This window comes from Rousettus aegyptiacus, unplaced genomic scaffold, assembly GCF_014176215.1.
Source record: "Rousettus aegyptiacus isolate mRouAeg1 unplaced genomic scaffold, mRouAeg1.p scaffold_m13_p_14, whole genome shotgun sequence".
NCBI classification, from domain to species: domain Eukaryota; kingdom Metazoa; phylum Chordata; class Mammalia; order Chiroptera; family Pteropodidae; genus Rousettus; species Rousettus aegyptiacus.
Genome location: NW_023416289.1, coordinates 38,171,914 through 38,190,787, shown reverse-complemented (window position 1 = coordinate 38,190,787; position 18,874 = coordinate 38,171,914). Strand labels below are relative to the sequence as shown.

At 38.7% G+C, this 18,874-nt stretch overlaps 1 pseudogene; it reads left to right on the top strand.

Moving 5' to 3' along the window:
* Positions 1–1,398: 1,398 nt before the first annotated feature.
* LOC107498808 lies at positions 1,399–2,391 on the top strand (annotated as a pseudogene).
* The last annotated feature ends 16,483 nt before the right edge of the window (positions 2,392–18,874 follow it).

Sequence of the window (18,874 nt, the reverse complement as noted above, 5' to 3'; positions counted from 1 at the left end):
TAGAGTGGGCCTACATGACAGATTACCTTATTTCTGCTTGACCAGAAAATTCCATACTGGTTGATTAAGATTATGTTTCTGGGAGAAGCTGACACTGCCATTAGATATGGTATTAAATCTAAAATGTATTAAAGTATGGCATATTCAAATTAGAAACTCTAATGTGTGAATATTGTATAGTTTATAAATTGACATTATATAATTTGCAATTGGTATTTAAAGTATCACATGATACATTTGAGCCTGAATACAGTGCTGTCTGAAATTCATTACTACAAAATTACCTTTTCCTAAAACACTGTTTCACTAGCTTCTAGAGGAAAGAGTCTCACCATAATCAATAGACTACACATGGTTTCAGTAGAGACATAGCTGTCTCCATGAAGCACATCATACTCCCAGAGTTAGAGAAAACCTGTCTATTCCTGCCATTGTCATTGGCATAAAGCATTTCTTTACAAGATTATATGATTCCTACAGGTTTATCTTAATCTTTTATATAAACATGGAGGTATTATAGATACACCTCTAATAATGCTGAAAATTTAGTCTATGATTCCTGTAAGGTAGGTTGAAACAGTGGTTTCAGAACTTTAGGCCATAAATATCTTTAAAAATTAGGAGTCCATTGTTCATGTCCCTAAGTCTCTGTTTGTCGCGTTCCTTTGTTGCTTTTAGGTTTATATCCCCCATATAAGTGATATCATGTGATTTTCAACTTTTTTGGTCTGGTTTATTTCCTTTAGCATGATTATCTTGAGGTCCATTCAGGTTGTCACAAATGGCAGTATTTCATCTCTTCTTATGCCCAAATAATATTCCATTGTATATATGTACCACAGCTTCTTTAGCCAATCATCTATTGTAGGACACTTCGGTTGCTTCCATGTTACAATGGCTACACTGTGAATAGTGCTGCAAAGAACATCAATGTGCAAATATCTTTTTGGATATGAATTTTCAAGTCTTTGGGATAAATACCCAGTAGAGAGATTGCTGGGTTATATGGAAGATCAATTCTTAGTTTTTTGAGGAACCTCCATGCTGTTTTCCATAGTGGCTATACCAATGGACTAGTGGTTACCAGAGGGTGGGGGGTGGAGGAGGAGGGAAGAGGTAGACAGGGTAAAGAGGATCAAATATGGGGGGGGGGATTGGGGAGGGTGAAGTGGGTAAAGGGGATCAAATCTACTTAAAAAAAAATAAAGTGCAACCTAAATACTCAAAAATAAAAAAATAGATAAAAATAAAAAGTAGGAGTCTAATAGGTATAGCAGGAGCTGAGAGCGGACCCCAGAGAGCCCTGAGTGCCTACACCACTGCCTCTGGCCTAATTACCATCACCCCCAGGAGGAACCACAGCTGCCCCAGCCGGCTCCAGTCTCTATCACCACAACTATGAACAACAAGGGCGAGACCCAACAGCCATCCGCAGCCTTCCTCCATCCCCCGCCTTCCTCCATCCCCCACCACAACTCTCAATCCTCCAACCCACTGCCGCTCCCACCCTCATTGCTGTGGACACTGGCCTGGCACTGGAGCCCAGCAGGAAGCAGAGGCCCCCGGCCTCACAGCCTCCGCGCCTGCCTGTGGGGACAAGGTCATCACAAGGAAAGTTTGGGGAACAGTAAATGGTTCAATGTAATAAATAGATATGGTTTCATCAATGGGAATGACACCAAAGAAGATGTATTTGAAGAGCAGACTGCCATAAAGAAGAATAATCCCAGGAAGTACCTTCGCAGTGTAGGAGATGGACTATCGAGTTTGATATTGTTGATGGAGAAAAGGGTTTCAGAGGCAGCAAATGTTACAGGCCCTGGTGGAGTTCCAGTGCAAGGCAGTAAACATGCAGCAGATTGTAACCATCATAGATGCTCTCCACATCGCAGGGGTCCTTCACAAAATTACCAGAATAGTGAGAGTGGGGAAAAAATAAGGAATTGGAGAGTGCTCCCAAAGGCCAGGCCCAACAGCAGCGGCCCTACTGCAGGGAACAATTCCCACCTTACTATATGAGGATACCCTATAGGCGTGGACCACAGTATTCCAACTCACCTGTGCAGTGATGGAGGATGCTGACAACCAGGGTGCAGGAGAACAAGGTAGACCAGTGATACGGAATATGTACTGGGGCTATAGACTATGATTCCATATGGGTCCTTCTCACCAAAGACAGCCTAGAGAGGACGGCAGTAAAGAAGATAAGGAAAATCAAGGCGATGAGACCCAAGGTCAGCAGCCACCTCAACGTAGATACCATGGTAACTTGAATTACGACACAGACGCCCAGAAAACCCTAAACCACAAGATGGCAAAGAGACAAAAGTAGCCGATTCAGCAGCTGAGAATTTGTCAGTTCCTGAGGCTGAGCAGGATGTGGCTGAGTAAATGCCAGCTTACCATCTCTACCATCATTTGGTTTGGTCATCCAACAAGAAGTGAATATGAAATTCCAGCAATAAGAAATGAACAAAAGATTGGAGCTAAAGACCTTAAGTGTTTGCTTTTTGCCTGTTGAGCAGATAACTAGAACAATATGTGTTATCTATACAGCATAGGGTTTTTTATTATTTTTAACTAAAGACATCTCTTTTTGGTGATGACAAATATGAGGTTTTTTTTGTTTTTGTTTTTGTTTTTTAAAAGCCTGGTTTTTCACAATACGCTTTTAAGGGTTTTTTAATTGTTTCGTATCTGGTCAAGTCAGAGATTTTTAAGAACTTAATTTTTAATTTGTAATAAAAGATTACGATTTGATTTTTTTCAAAAAAGTCAACAAACTCCAAGCACCTGTTAATAAAGGTTTTACATAACAACGACAACAACAACAACAACAATAATAATAATTAGGATTCCTCTTCACTGGGTTAAATACTAACAATCACTGTCGTCGTCATTTGTACTTCATTCCATTAGGAACCAACAGAAATTATAGTATGTCTAGAGCCCCTTTTCTCTTTACTAGTTCAGCTCATGTCTCAGAATTATTCTTCTTCCTGTGTGGCTTTGGCCCTGGATCAATTTCCAGTCCAGAAAAATCCCCGTTCCTTATATCATTACCCACATTTACTAGTCATATGCATCCATACCTTACAGATGTTGCCTCTCAACTGAAGTAGAAATTATTTTCCAGATCCACCCCTGATCCATCACCATCTAAATGGTAAGCTCAGTGTGATGATCACAATAGCCAGAACATGTGAGAGGGAGTCAGCCAGATCCTGAGATATGTGTAGTAATTCTGTGACTTCACCTCCCCTTATAATTGCAATTATTGTTTCACCTGTAGTGGCAACGATGGTGCAGACTTAGGGAGCTGCGAACATTTATGAAAAACATTTCTCTAACAGTGGAAATTACCAAAACCACTGACAAATTTTCCTTTAGCATCTACAAAGGGGCCTTGCAATGATTGGTAGAGGCTATTTTCCATTCCCGGAGGAATTTGTGTCTTACTGGGTGCTCTACTTAGCTGACAAGTTCTTCCACCCAAAAATGAATTCTTCCTCATCTTCAGATCACTGAGCTGAACGGTCATTAAATTAGGAACAAAGAAATGGAAGCAGACAAAGTACCTGAGAAGGAATTTCAAAGTATAACAAGAGGAGGAATATAATGTCAAGCACTCAATGCCAATCAATATTTAAGTCTAGATGAAATAGACCAGATGGTCTGACATGCCATTTCTCCATCTAGGAGATAGAAAAATATCATTTACTCAATCCAAGAACACTGGATGGTTATCACAGTGTTCAGTACTTATTTGTGGATGAAATTTCAGAAATATGGTTGTAATTCAAGATTATATTTCTTATAATCGCTCTTGTAATTCATTAAAAAACATCTCTACTCTTATATTTTCTATTTCTTTGTTGAAGTTCTGAGTTCATCTACTCTTCCTGTAAGTTTATTGAGCATCCTTTTAACTAGTGTTTTGAACTCTGCATCTGGTAGATTGCTTGTCTCCATTTCATTGAGTTCTTTTTCTGGAGCTTTGTTCTGTCCTTTCACGTGGGACATATTTCTCTGTCTCCCCATTTTGGCTGCCTACTTGTGTTTGTTTCTATGTATTAGGTATGCTGCTATGTCTCCCTGTCTTAGTAGAGTGGTTTCATGTAGTAGGTGTGCTATGGGGCCCAGTGGCACAGTCTTCCCTGTCACTTGAGTCAGATGCTCCAGGTAGGTCCCTTGTATGGGCTGTGAGTGTGCCTGCCTATTGTAGTTGAGCCTTCGTTGCTCTCTGCTTGTCAATAGGAGTGATTGATTCTCAGTCTGATTGTTAAGACTGGCCATGACCAGTGGAGAAGCTTTTGTTTAAGGGTGACCCTATAGAGCAAGATTTGCGTTAGCAGGGCTCTAATGTTTGCCCTTTGAGTGTGTCATCCTCAGACATGACCCCGGGTCGTGCTCTGGCTCAGGTCAAAGCCGGTCACTGGATGTGTAGGCTAGGGCCTCCTAGGAGGGACACTGCCGCAAGCCAAGTTCAGCTGCAGCCCGTGCCCTGTCCGGAGCCACCCGGTGTGAGTCACCAATAAATCCACAGATGGCTGCCACCCATTCTAGGCTTGGAAGTGCCTTGAGAGGCTAAGCTGCAAACCAAGACCAGCCTCCTCTAGTGTGAGGCTTAGGGCTGCTCAGCGAGAGATATGGGGCATGCCCAGGTAAGAAGCTGCTTGTTTAGGTTTTGTGAACCTGTGAAAGATTTTAGGAAACTTTGAAGCATGAGCCACGACAGACCATTTATATGAAAAATCCACTTGTAGCAACTTGGGCGGGCCAGTAATTTGGGAAAGGCAGAGTCTTGGGGCATCACCAGGGTGGGGCAACCAGTGTTAGCCAGGTTGATGGAGATTCAGATATGGTGGCTGCCTGGGTCTGCAAGCCTGACAGGGTAGAGTTCAACAAAGGAAGAAGGTCCTTTGCCAGCATCTCTAAGAGAAAACAGCCCCTCCATCCCTCGCCCTGATGCCAGGCAACTTGATTCCTCCTTGTATGTCCCTGGTGCCTTTAGAGATGCTGCTTCAGTGCTGGAGCTCAGAGTGAGCGAGTCTTCCTTGAGTAAGCTTATGCAGGGCCCTTTGAGAGGAGTACCTGGGACTCCCACAGCCCTTTGATTCACTCAGCCACAATCTCCACTGGTTTTCACAGCTAGAAGTTGGTCTTCCCAGCATTGAAACCCTGGGCTGGGGAGCCTGGTGTGGGGCCAGGACTTCTGGCTCCTCTGGGGAGACCTCTGCAGCCAAGATGTTTCTCCTGATTCTCAACCACCACATGCAGGAATGGGACCAGCCTGTTTTGCATCTCCACCCCCCCTTACCAATCTCTAAGTGGCCTCTTCTATTTGTTCCTAGTTGTAGGATTTTTGTTTGGCTAGACTTCAGGTGATTCCCAATGATGGCCATTCTTTAGTTTAGTTGTAATTATAATGTGCCTGTGAGAGGAGGCAAGCAGAGCATTCACGTACTCTACCTTCTTGACCAGAACTCTCATCCAGGCCATTCTTAACCTTGGTTTTCACTTTATTTTGCACTGGCGCCCAAGAGGTCAGCCTCTCCAAAGTCCTGGTTTCTACTGAGCTCCTCGCTATGGGGAGTTGAGTTTCCCATGCCCGAGTGAATCAGGTGCTGAGTGAATCAGCCAGCAGGTTGACATATGTATAAATATTTTTATAAAATATGCTTTATTTTTAGAGCAGCTTTTAACTCACAACAATACTGAGAGATTTCCCATATACTCCTGCCCACTCAGAAACCTCCTCTCCCATACAACATCTGTATGAATATTTTAAACATAGTATATAGTGTTAAAAGCATATAGATATATGTGCATCTTTTAAAAATTCTTGAGAATTGCAAACACCAAATTATACTGTATGGTTTCAGTGTATACAAATGAGATGAAATAAAGAGGCCGAGGAACAGTGAACGGCCAATAAAGCATTCCATCCTCAGTGGGAGGGCAGGCAGTGATGAGATCACACATTACTAGATTAGGCTGATTGAATTAGCAAGAAGGGAAGTGTTGGGGTCCTGAAGCCAAACAAAGCTCAGAGGAAGGGACCCTCCTCTCAGTCACCTCTTCCTCAGTCATCCTGGCATCCCCTCTGTCTCCAGTGGTGTTTGTCCAGCGTCCACATGTCAGAGTGGCTACTGACCCTCAGGAGGACTACAGGCTAGTCTCCATTATATCTGGGACCTCAATTTACCCCTGAGAAATAGGAGAGTGGGATAATCTATAAAAGGACCATTTTAGTTGTTGAAGGAAGGATACTTAATTGTTTAATAGTATTTTTTAGCACAGACCCTGATTCCAAAAATATTTCCAAAATGTTAATTTTTAGACAAAGGTCAAAATTTCCAAGGGATGATCACGCAGCACCTGATTTGCATGAGGTGGTGGCTAAGCAGTCACAGAACCCTGTTATCTTTGACCCAGAAATTTTAAAAACTGTAAGTGACTTATTAATTTATCTTTTATTCTAATGTGTTCATGAGAACTTGTTTGGAGCTGTTGAAATTCAGTACTCTAACCCTAACCATAAATGAAGCAGAGCAGCGGCTCAGCTGTGAAGCCCCTAGTCCAACATAGAGACAAGAATGATTCTACCTTAATTTGCACCAGAACATAATTTCCATTTTTGTTCACCATTTACTTAAGAGGCAGAGAGGCCACCCTGGGCTGGGTTCCAGGAATTCCTGGACTCTGGGGTTAGAGGGCTGAGACATTGCTTTAAAAGAACAAAAATTTCTGCTTGCATGTATGGACATACTAAACCTGACAAGCTCAGGGAAGCCCGCATGGCAGGCCTTACAAACCAAGGTATCAAACCCAGATAACCACACAAGGTGGTCTGAATGTAGCAACTCCATACTGGGTAATAAAGACCTATGTCTGTAGCTTCCTTGACAAAGGTCAATCCCTGACTTCGAAATTGTCTACTGTCTTTGTGCATGTAAGATAACATATCTTTGAAATGTCAGAGTAATCTTTTCCAAACCCCTCAAGGGCACAACCACCAGCACCAGAGCAGGAGACATTGTTATCTTGATGTCTACATACCATCTCTATGTGCTGTATATGTTAACCATCCTGTACTCACCAAAGTAAAAGGAGCATGTGTCTCTCTGTTTAACTTTTATCCAAGGTGCAAGATTTTCCAGTTTTGCTTTCTCCTGCCTCTCTTATCTACCAAGAATAGATTTCATGTAACTGTTTTTATATGTCCTCCTTTGATTGTACTATATAAAATAAGCCGCAAAACTGCCTTTCTCCAGAGCATTTTCTCAATTTTTTGAGATTTTGCTTCTTGATAATTGTCATCAGTTTGGATCAAATAAACTCACATAAGACTTTATCTTAGGCTGAACGTTCTTTCATCGAGACATGGATATGAATTAAGTTTTCTTTTCTAAAATTTAACTTGTTACTCTTGTCCACACTACTTGAGATTAATTATAAATCCAAATACTCTTTGGACATACAGGATGGCATCCTATATTTTGCTTAAGTCATTAATTACTAAATATTTCAACGTCAATCCTCAGTTAGTTGGAAGAATATTTTAACTTAAAAATTAGATAAATTCGATGTTTTATCCTCTATCCTTTTGTTTGCTCCTTCTCAATCCTTTGTGTCAAGTGCAGATAATGAGGTTTGTAAAAGTGCACTCTTTCAGAGATATTTGGCTTTGCATTTGACTAATAAAATATTAATTTTGAGATATTTCCAGAGGCACGTGATAAGGTTATCTGTAACGCAGGAGCTCCAGGGCAGGAGCCTGCACCTGGGCCGTGAATATTTAAAAAAAAAATAAACACCAGGAGGACCAGCAGAGTGAGACATGCTGTTTATTACTCACAATACAAGGCAGTTTCCACACTTGGTCAGTTGGAGCTGCAGGAAAAGGCCATTAGCCAAGAGTAGGCATTTGTTTTACATGTGAGTAGAGTAGAAGGGGATTGCCTCATCCTGGGGAACACAGGTCTTTCTTTGCGGATGGGAGCTGGATGTGCTGCCTAGCTAGTGTTCTGGAGGACCAGACCAGCCATGTCCTCATGTCCTCAAGCAGAGTGAGCAGATAATGTCCATGGAAATGGCCAAAGGAGCAGATAGTGCCCATGGGAGCAATGGGAAGTGTCCTTGGGGGCATACACAGCCTGGGGAATACTTTGTTCATTGTCCTCCTTGGGGCTGCTGACCCAGCAGTCCTCTTTGCCTCCTTGTCCATGGAGGGGCTATGTTTGAATTAACCCCACAATGTCTATTTCCTTATATAAACAGTAAAAGCAAATAGTAAAACTAGTTTTTACATTTTCGATAGCATCATTTATACATTTAATAATTTTTAACTTGAAATCTATAAGGTTAATGGCTTCTTTCTGTTGCTGTGGAAATTCTGAAGATGGTGCTGGCTGGATTTTGGATCAACTAGATCATTACTCTACATGTTACAGAAAAAATTTAAAGGTTATTTGCAATAAGGGCATCCTTCTGTTTTCCTCAGAACTAATAACAGTTCTCAAACTTTTAAGGTAATTTCTTCCCTGATAGTTTACTGAGGTTTTATTATTTTAAGTAAGTAAATGCTTAGACCCAAATAGATAGAAAATTTGGACTATAAATCTCTCTTGGGCAAGAGCACAAAAACAGCCTTCTCCCTGGCTCTCTTTCTTCTGAGGCTCCCAGGGCTGAGCTCACTTCCCTGAGCTCTGCTCCCTCCCTGAAGACTGAGTTGCCATTTCCCTATAGATGAAATCTTCCACAAAGAGAAATGAGAGAAAATATACTTTATAGTAGATGTTTTATGTTGCCATAAAAATTATAGATGGTAGAAATGAAGTTATTGGATATTTGATATTTTAATTTTACTCCTTTTAAGCCTCATTTTACAAAGAATATTCTACCCTTAAAAATATTGCAAATGATTTAATTTTACCTAACGATCGTTTAGGTAAAATTAAATCCGGATGTCCTCTCAAGACTATATATTTTACAGGTTTTGTTATCCAACATTCAGAAATATAAAATAAAAAATAAATACAACATACAGAAATTTAAAATAAAAAATAAACTTTCTAATTGCTCTGAGAAGGAACATATTATGAATTTGAAATTACGTTATATTTTGATATTAGTGACTTAAGCAGATTATGACGTGAATAAGTATCTTAAAGGTGTTTGAATAAAACTTATTTTAAATTGTGGAACAGAATAACAATTATTTTTAAAATTCGATTTATAAGAATTTTTGAAAAAGTTATGTATTTTAAAGCAATGCTTAGTCACTTAAATTATCACATGCTTTTGTCCTCCATACCTCATACCCCAGGTCGTGTCCCTATGGAAGTCTCTGGTCCTGAGCCATGTTGAGTCTTGGACTTCAGGGTGAATGGGAATAAAAATAACAGGCCATTCTGTTGGGTGTCAGTATGAAATTGCCTCGTCCACCCAGGGAATTTCATATTTCACATTCTAGTTTGTAATCCTCACACAGACAACTCCGGTTCTTGTTTAATTAAACTGATTACATTAATTCTAATTGCAGAAATGTCCCTGGATCCAACCACTACCGCATATTCACCCTTCACTCCAGTTCTCAATGAATTGCTTCAGCCTCACCCTCGGGACTTAGTTTCAATCGGCTGGCAAAAATAGCTTTTGATTTAAACAGTTTACAATATAAGCGGCCACACAACTGTAAGCTTTTACCTTAAAGCTGTTAGAACTGGTAACTTAAAATAAGCAGGAAGCAAAACCCTTGAACAAGACAGGAAAGAAACTGGAGCATTTCTAAACCCGGAAAAGACTCCTTGAAAGCAAGGCGGAGAAACGGGTCAGGCCCCTACCTGGCCCCGCCCCATGCCAGCTTTGTCCCGTCCCCTCACAATCTGCACAGTCTGCGCAGCCTGACCTCTCTCCACACCCCTCCCTCTATCTACATCTCTCAGACTAGGCCTCAACCCAAGGCCGTCCCATCCCCCCCCCACCCCCGCCGTTCCCTGGGTATGCAGTTTTCTGCAGACCCAGATGTAGAGAGTGCAGAGTTTAAATAACGCGATGGAGGGTGAGTTTCCATCTTTCTAGTTTAAATCCATACACTCTTCTCTTCCGTATTTAAAAGAAAATACTGTCAATTAAGTGCATTTCTTTCTCCTCTGTTTAGTTTCTTTTTACTATGCTTCATTTCAGAATCAGAATGCAATATACTAAAAAAGTGTTCCTTTCTCTTCAGTTCCTGCCTCTAGTTGTCATCCCATCCATTCAATCTTTCATGGCCAAGACTCCACTGATGCTATCTTTTCCAGAGTCACCAATGACCTCATTTCTCAGTCCAAAAGTCGATTTCCTCTTCTCATCTTAATTGTCCTATCAGAAGCATGTTTTATAGTTGATTGCTACTATTTCCTTGAAAGAGGCTGATTTTCTTGGTTTCGAGGGCATCTCATTAACCTTTAAAATATATTTTCTTCTCACCTCTCTGTTTATTTTCAGTTTCTTCCAATGGATTTTCCTGAAATTTCTGGTTTCTGATTGTGGGAGCACTCCATGGCTTAGTCCTTGAGCCTCTTCTTTTCTCTGCCTACACCCATTGCCTTTTTATATCATCTCATCTCATGACTTTAAAACACTACCTATATGTCTCCCAATTTCACCTCCCAAGCCTAGATCTCTCCTCTGAAGTCTAGAATCCTGTTTCTAGGTGTGTCCTTGACATCTCTGCTGAGAGATCTAACATACATCTCTACCTTAATTGTCTAAAACTGACTTTTTGAATTTCCCCAATCATATTTCCCATGTGGTCTTTCACCTCTCAGTTAAGGATGACCCTTTACTTCTTGGGTCTTAGGTCAACATTTTACCATTTACATATAATATATGATTTTTACTGTATAAGATAAAGAAAACACTAGATGTTGACTTCGAGTGAGGGAATACATGATTTCTACAATGATTTTGAGATATGGAGGAACAATGTTTGAAGACCATAGCTTTTCCTCATCAGCTTCCCCCACACCTCTCTGCTCTCTGTTCCCGATTGTGCCCTCCTCCTCACCTTGCTCCCGCCACATAAGTTATTTTTCTTTTCTGGGACCAAGGTTGCTATTGCCTCAGGGCCCTCACCTGGGCTATCTTTCTACCTGGAACCTCCTGACCCCTCAGATGCAAGTGGCAAACAGCCTTCCTCCCCCAGGTATTTGTTCTGTTATTACCTTAGTGGACCCTCTCTGACTACCCCTCCCATTTAATGTGCCAGCCATACCCCCACCCCCACCCCACCTCTCCACATTGCCTGCTCTGCATGTTTCTTTTTACTCCTTCCCTTTTAACAAGGCCCCGAGGGGAGAGTAGTGCCAGAACATGGACGATGTTACACCTGTTAGGGTGGTTATTAGCACAAAAAAATACAAGTTGATGAGAGTATGTGGAAAAGGGAACCCTTGTGCACTGTTGAGAATGTAAATTGGTACAGCCATAATGGAAAACAGGATAGAGTTTCCTCAAAAACAATTAAAAATACAACAGACATACAATCTAGCAGTCCCACTTTTGTTTACATATCTAAAGGAAACAAAAATTAGTCTTTCGAAGAGCTATCTGTACTCTAACAAACATTACTGAATTATTCACAACAGCTAAGATGTAGAAACAACCTAAATGTTTCATCAGATGAATCAATAAAAATAATGTATACATATATAACATATATGTATATGTATATATAAAAATAAGCAAGGAAAAATTATTCACTCATAAAAATGAAGGTGACCCTCCATTTGCAACAATATGCATGAGCTAGAGGACATTATGTTGAGTAGAATAAGCCAGACAAAGGAAAACAAAGTATGATCTCACTTACATATGGAATCTAAAGAGATCAGACTCATAGAGCCAGAGAAGAGAATGATGCTTACCAGGTGCTGGGATTTGCAGAAAATGGAGAGATGTCAGTCAAAGGGTACAAACATTCCACTGTAAAATGATTCAGTTCTGGTTATCTAATGTATGGCATGGTGACTATAATTAATAATACAGTATATTATACTTGAAATTTGCTGAGAGAATACAACTTAAGTGTTTTTACCAACATGCAAAAAAAAAGAAAAGTTACCTGTGAGGTGATGTATTTCTTCATTAACTTTATTGTGATAATTATTTCATGGTGCACTGTATTTCAAATTATCAGGTTGTGATGCAGGACAGGGCAAATCCCCCTGAGTGAAGATTCAAATCCTGCACCAAGAGAGAGGGTTCTTGACTAAGGTTAGGAACTAATTCGAGTGCATGCCAGAGTCAGAGTCAAAAGTTTATTGATAGTAACACTCCATAGAAAAGCATGATCTCTTCTCAGAGACAAAGAGTGAGAGAGGCAAGAGGAACAGTGAGACAGGGAGAAACAACCTGAAGAAAAAAGAAAAACCAAAAGACAGACAGACAGAAAAGATAGACCCCTAATGTTTAGGAAATTTAGTTTATATATCACCCTTAGTTTCTATGAATTGTAGTTTAAAGATGTGTTTTTTACCTATTTTTCCTTTGATTGTACAGATAGATACACAGTGTGAAAATAAAGGTATGTAGCATAAAAGGCATGGGTATGTAGTGAGAAAGCATGTTAGCAATCTCTATCCTTTGATCTATAGGTTCCTCTTATGGAATGAATGGTTGGGTCTATTTTATGTAGGGTACAACTTAAAGGCTCTGTTTTCCTGTTTTCTTTTCATAGTGTGAGTAAATAGTTTGTTAGTAATCCCAGCAGAAATCTTCCTTTGTTCTGTAGGGTTTCTGTGGTCTGGCAGCAACACGTTGCAGGCTCTGAATACAGTTTCATTTAACATTTTAGTTGTCTACCCTGAAGATATACAATTTGTATTTGTTGATTCTGCCTCAGTGAAAACGGAAAAGAACAAACAGGTGGGAGGTGGTGGCAAATACTGTTTCACATTAGATTGCTAAGGCATTTTGCAATTACATCTTTTGTGTTCCCTGATCAGAAAGTTTCATTCAGATATTCAGAGTGGGACCAGCCTCAATATTTAAAATGTTTCAGGTGATTCTAATTTGAATCCATCATTGAGCAGCAAGGCTCTACGTCCTCCATTTCTGAGGACTGAGATTTGGGGTGAGGGTGAGCGTGAGGGGGCTCGTTTCTCTGTGGGGTTTGATCAGGGAAAGATCTGTGACCTTAAGGGGAGAGTCAGGGCAGCTGAGGTCCCCACTGCTGCAGTATATGTGAGGGCTTCACCAGGAGGGGAGCATGATCTGAAGAAAGAGGTGGGAAAACTCACCTGTTGGTCTCTGAGTAGGAGTTTGTTGTCCTGAATCTCCCCTGTAGCAGGGGGCAGAAGACACTTTTTTTCCCTACATAGTGAGTTCTCCCCTGGGTGTGTGGTTGTAGCACAGGAAGGGGAGATGTTGATAAACAGCATATTTTCAACTTTCTAGCAATCTAAAGATTCTTGTTGCTTGAGGAAGAAGCCTGGAAGAGGAGGCAAAGAAAAGAAGGTGGGGTCAGGAATGGCTCTTTCTCAGGTAAAGCAATATTCTTGGTTGAGCCGTCTGTCCTTCCCAAAATGCCCTTTTTGGTCTAGCTAATCTCTGACTCTGAAATGTCTTAACTGACACCTATTCAGTCACAGGCACCTTCAGTCCCTCTCATTCCCACTTAGATTCCATCTCACCATGATGCAGTGACATGGAACTTGTGAAGAGACTCCACTTGGCATTGTCGTAGACAGGGCTTCACAAACTTGGATTGGAGATGGGGTGTGGGCTCCATGGCATCAGCAAGAATGGGCGGCGGTGGGTGTTTAGGGGCTACATTTCGTGTGCTTTCAGCTCTCTCTAGACCAGGATGAGAGAAGCTGCATATGAGAGTCATGTGTAGATATGCATGAATATCTGCTAAGCTTAGGAATACAGACTAATAAGGAGAAATCAGTTCTGAAGCTAAATGAGTGAGTCACTCATGTCAAAATCTTGATGATTGGGAATGGTGTGAAAAGTTCAGAAATAGATATCAGTCACAGAGGCTGCTTTATTCCATCATCAGTTTTAAAATATGAAATCAACTGAAATGTCTGACAGTTGAAGATTCTTTAGATCAGGGTTCTCCAGGCCATGGACCTGTAATGCACTATGACCTGTTAGGAACCAGGCTGCACAGCAGGAGGTGAGCAGCAGGCTAGAAAGCTAAACTTTATCTGTATTTGCAGCCGCTCCCCACCCCCTCCCGCAGCACTAGCATCACCACCTCAGCTCCACCTCAGAACGTCAGGCATTAGATTTTCATAGGAGCACCAGTCTTTGGTGTCAAAAAGGTTGGGACCTTTGCTTTAGATCATTTTTTTTTTTAAATTCATTTTCCAGAAGTTGCCTTTTCCCTCTGTTGATTTCATCTTTGACACACAGAGGTTTTTATGTTTGATGTAGGTAAGGTTCCAGCTTCCTTCTTTTGCATATAGATATTCAGTTTTCCCAGCACCGGTTGTGCAGAGACTAACTTTTCTTCATTGTATACTCTTAGCGTCCTTGTCAAAAATCATTTGGCATATATGCAGGGGTTTATTTCTAAGCATTTTATTCTGTTCTATTGGTTTATGTATCAGGGTTAATATCAGTATTATACCTTCTTGATTACTCTTGCTTTGTAATATGTTTTGCAATTTAAAAAAGTGCAGCCTCCAACTTTCTTCTATTTTAACTGTTATGGCTCTTCTGGATCCCTTTTGCTTGATACCATATAAATTTTAGTGTGTGTGTTTTTACTATTTCTGGAAAAATTGTCTTTGGAATTTTGATAGGGATCCCATAGAATTTGTAGAACACTTTTGGTAGCATGGACATTTTAACACTATTAAGTCTTCCAATCCACGGGTACAAATGTCTTTCTGTTTATTTGTATCTTCTTTGACTTTTTATAGCAATGTTTTGTAGTTTGAAGTGTACAAGTCTTTTACCTCCTTGGCTCTGTTTTTTCCTAAGTATTCATCCTTTTGAATGCCCTTGTAAATAGGGTTGCTTTCTTAAGCTTCTTTTCAGATTGTTCATTGCAACTTTCCTAAAATAGTTTTTTAGTTGTAACTTTTTTTTTAATGTGTGCAGAATATTTATGGTTCTTTACAGATAAGGTCTTTTCACCTATGAGAAAAGATAATTTTACTTCTTTTCATTTTAGATGATTTTTATTTCTTGTTTAATTACTCTAGCTAGAACTTCCAGTACTTTGTTGAATATTAATACTGAGAGTGTGCATTTTTGCCTTTTTCCTCACTTTAGAAGAAAAACTTTCAGATGTTTGCCATTGACTATGATGTTAGTTAGCTATGTGCTTTTCAAATATAGCTTATATTATGTTGAAGTAGTTTACTAATATTGATAGTGTCTTAAAAGGTTGTTGAATTTTGTCAAATGCCTATTCTACATCAATCAAGATCATTTTTTCCCCTTTCCTTCATTCTATTAATGTAGTTGGTTATACTCTTTGATTTTTGTATGTTGAAACATTCTTATTGTACAGGAAAAACTTCCACTTGGTCACATGTATAATCTTTTTAATGTGCTGTTGAATTTGGTTTACTAGTATTTCATTAAGAGTTTTTGCCTCGGTTTGATCAGGAATATTGGTCTATTATTTTCTTTTTGTGTCTTTCTCTCAGTTTGGTATCAGATTCACTCAGTTTCTACAGGATGAGCTTGCAAGTGTTCCCTCATGAATTCTTTGGAAGATTTTAAGTGGGATTAGTGTTAATTTCTTTCTATCCATGTTCGGTAGAATTTTCCAGTGATGTCATCTGGCTTGGGATTTTCTTTGCTGGATGTTTTTGATTACTGCTTGAACCTGTCTATTTATAATTCTGTTTACATTTTTAATTTTTTTCATTATTAGGTCTCATTTTGTTTCTAGGAATTTACCCATATTTTACAGATTATATCGTTTATTGGTATACAATTGTGCATATTACTCTCAAAATTCTTTTTAAAAATTTCTGTGACATCTATTTCAGTAGCTTCTCATTTATGATTTCACTTATTTAAATCTTTTTTCTTTTTTTTCTTAGTGTAGATAAGGTTTTGTAAATTTGTTAATCTGTTAAAAAAAAAAACCCAACTCTTTATTTTTGTATTGTTTTTCTGTTCTCCATTTTATTCATCTCTGTCCTAATCTTTACTTCTGCTAAATTTTAGTTTAGTTCTTAATAAAATTATATAGGAATAAGGTGGAATCCAACTGTGGTTTTGATTTGCATTTCCCTAATAGCTAGTGAAGTTGAGCATTTTCTCATGTCTGTTGGCTATTTGTATGTCTTCTTGGGAGAAATTTCTGTTCTTTTATTTTTTTTTAAGAAGTAAAGATGGATTTTTGATTTGAGAACTTTTTTTCTTTTTTAATGTAAGCATTTACTGCTATAGCCTTCCATCTTAGTGCTTTTATCTCTGCATTCTGTAATTTTTAAGATACTGTATTTTTATTTTCATCCAGATATTTTTCAAATTCTCTTGTGATTTCTTGAATGAGTTGTTTAATTTCCACATTTTGTGGATTTTTCCATTTTCCTTCTGTTATTTGTTTCTAGTTTCATTTTATTCTGGTTAGAGAAGATAGTTTTTATAATTTCAGTTTTTAAAGGGTTGTTAATATTTGTTTTAAGGCTAACATGTGGTCTATCAGGGAGAATGTTCCATGTGTGTTTGAGGAGAATGTGTTTTCTGCTGGTGTTGGCTGGAGTGTTCTGTATATGTATGTGAGGTTCTGTTGATCTATAGTGTTGGTCAAGGCTTCTGTTATTACTCTTGTGTTTGGTTGTTGTATACATAACTACAAGTGGGATATTGAAATTTTATATGGTTACTGTGCTGCTGCCTATTTCTACCTTCATTTCTGTCAATATTTACCTCATATATGTGGGAACTCTAATTAGTATATCCATATATATTTATGATTGTTACACATTTCTGGTGAATTGATCCAATTATCATTATAATGTCCTTTGTCTCTGATAACAGTTTTCATCTGATAGTCTGTTTTGTGTGATATAACATAGCCACTCTAGCTGTCTATAGGGTATGATTTGTATGGAATATGTTTTTTCCTCTTTCTGTTTTTAGCCAATCTCTATCCTTAGATTTGTGAATTTTAATGGTTCTAGCTCTTTAACTGTCTCACTCAATCTATTTTTCCTTCTTTTCCCTCTTCTGCTGGTCTCTATTTAGGCAGAAGCTATTTCCACTGTAATTTCAGAGGAAATACATCTAGTGTTTTCTGCTGATCAAAAGTTTGGTGAAATGTTCTTGCTTAATGATAGCTTTAGCCCCAATTTCATTTTTGTTATGATTTTTAATTCCCAAGATTTTTTTCAAGTATCTACTACTGTGATAATTTTTAAAATCTTAATCCGTTAAATTAATGTAAATCTTTAATAGCTTTTAAAATAGAGTCATTGTTTTATGAATGGAATAAATGAATAAACTATTTGGTTTTAGTTAATGCCTACATATCTAAGTATAAATAGATAAAATTATATTTGTATTTTTGAATAAGTATTTTATAGAGATTGGAGTCAAAGTAGTCTATATTTTTTTTAGTTTGTACCATTTTACAAAATGGTACAAATAATTAATGATCTAAATAGTAGTAAGAATAGTAATATATTATGTGCGTATGTGTACAAATACAACGACCTTTTACACAGTTTGAAGTTGTTAACCTTGAACTTGTTTTGTCAGTTAGAGAATGCTTTGTCAATATGCTTTTAAGGTTGTGTCTATTACATAACTGTTTGATTCCTCAGATTCAATTCTAAACCCCAGTACCTGAATTCAGGTATTTGCTGTGTCAAATCTTAGATTTGGACCTGAGGCAAGTTTCTTAGAATGTCTGTGACATTTCTTTCCTCTGTAAGATGAGAGCAGATCATTTTCTAGTGAGCTTTTACGTTGATAACAAGTTAATACATGTAAAGCATTTAGAGTAATGCTTAGCAAGTAGGATGTGTTCAAAAGCTTTTAGTCATTGCTGCTGCTATTATCATCACAATTTAAGAGTCTAAACTTTTTTAAAGCCACTGCGAACTTTGTCATCTGAAGATACTACTCATTTTCTAGTTCATCTAGATATCGAATATCATTCATTGTGTAGAACGTAATATCTATTTCTGTATAGAAAATCCAATGTAGAATTTTCATTTGTATATTTCATGTATTGTCTGTAAAAATGAGAAACCCTCACTGATTTATAGGCTATCATTATCTCTTACTGGAAAGTATAATAAATCAACATTAGGGACACATAACTTGCTTAAAAATGGATCTGTCAGTTCATTTACTTCAACTGGATTGATTTTATACCTCTGTCCTCTTCTCATTCTGTATGAAGGTAAAAATTATCATCATGTCCCCTTGGTGAAATGTGTTTTTCATTTTAGGGTCAGTTGTCATTCAAGGATGTGTTTGTAGAATTCTCTCGGGAGGGGTGGGAATGCCTGAACTCTGCTCAGAGGGCCTCGTACAAGGACATGATGTCCGAGAACTACAGAAACCTGCTCTCCCTGGGGGAGGATGACTTCCTTCCAGAAGCCAGGATCTGCCCTTGAGTATCTTTTTCATTTTCTCTTTTGTGATTCTTGGGAGCCCCTACCTTACTTGAGTGAAATTGAAGCCCTGTTTATTCAGACATGAAAAGTCCATAATGTGGCAACAGGATTTTAAACTTTCCCTTTCTTCAGATGATCTGTCCCCTTCATGATATATCAGGGGTTGTTCCAAAGATTACATTTTTATAAATCCCTGTGGAAAACTTTTTAAATATCTAATTTGTTGTCTTTTACCCCTGTGCAATTGATTGAATAGTTTTTCGAAGAACACTAGGTATCTG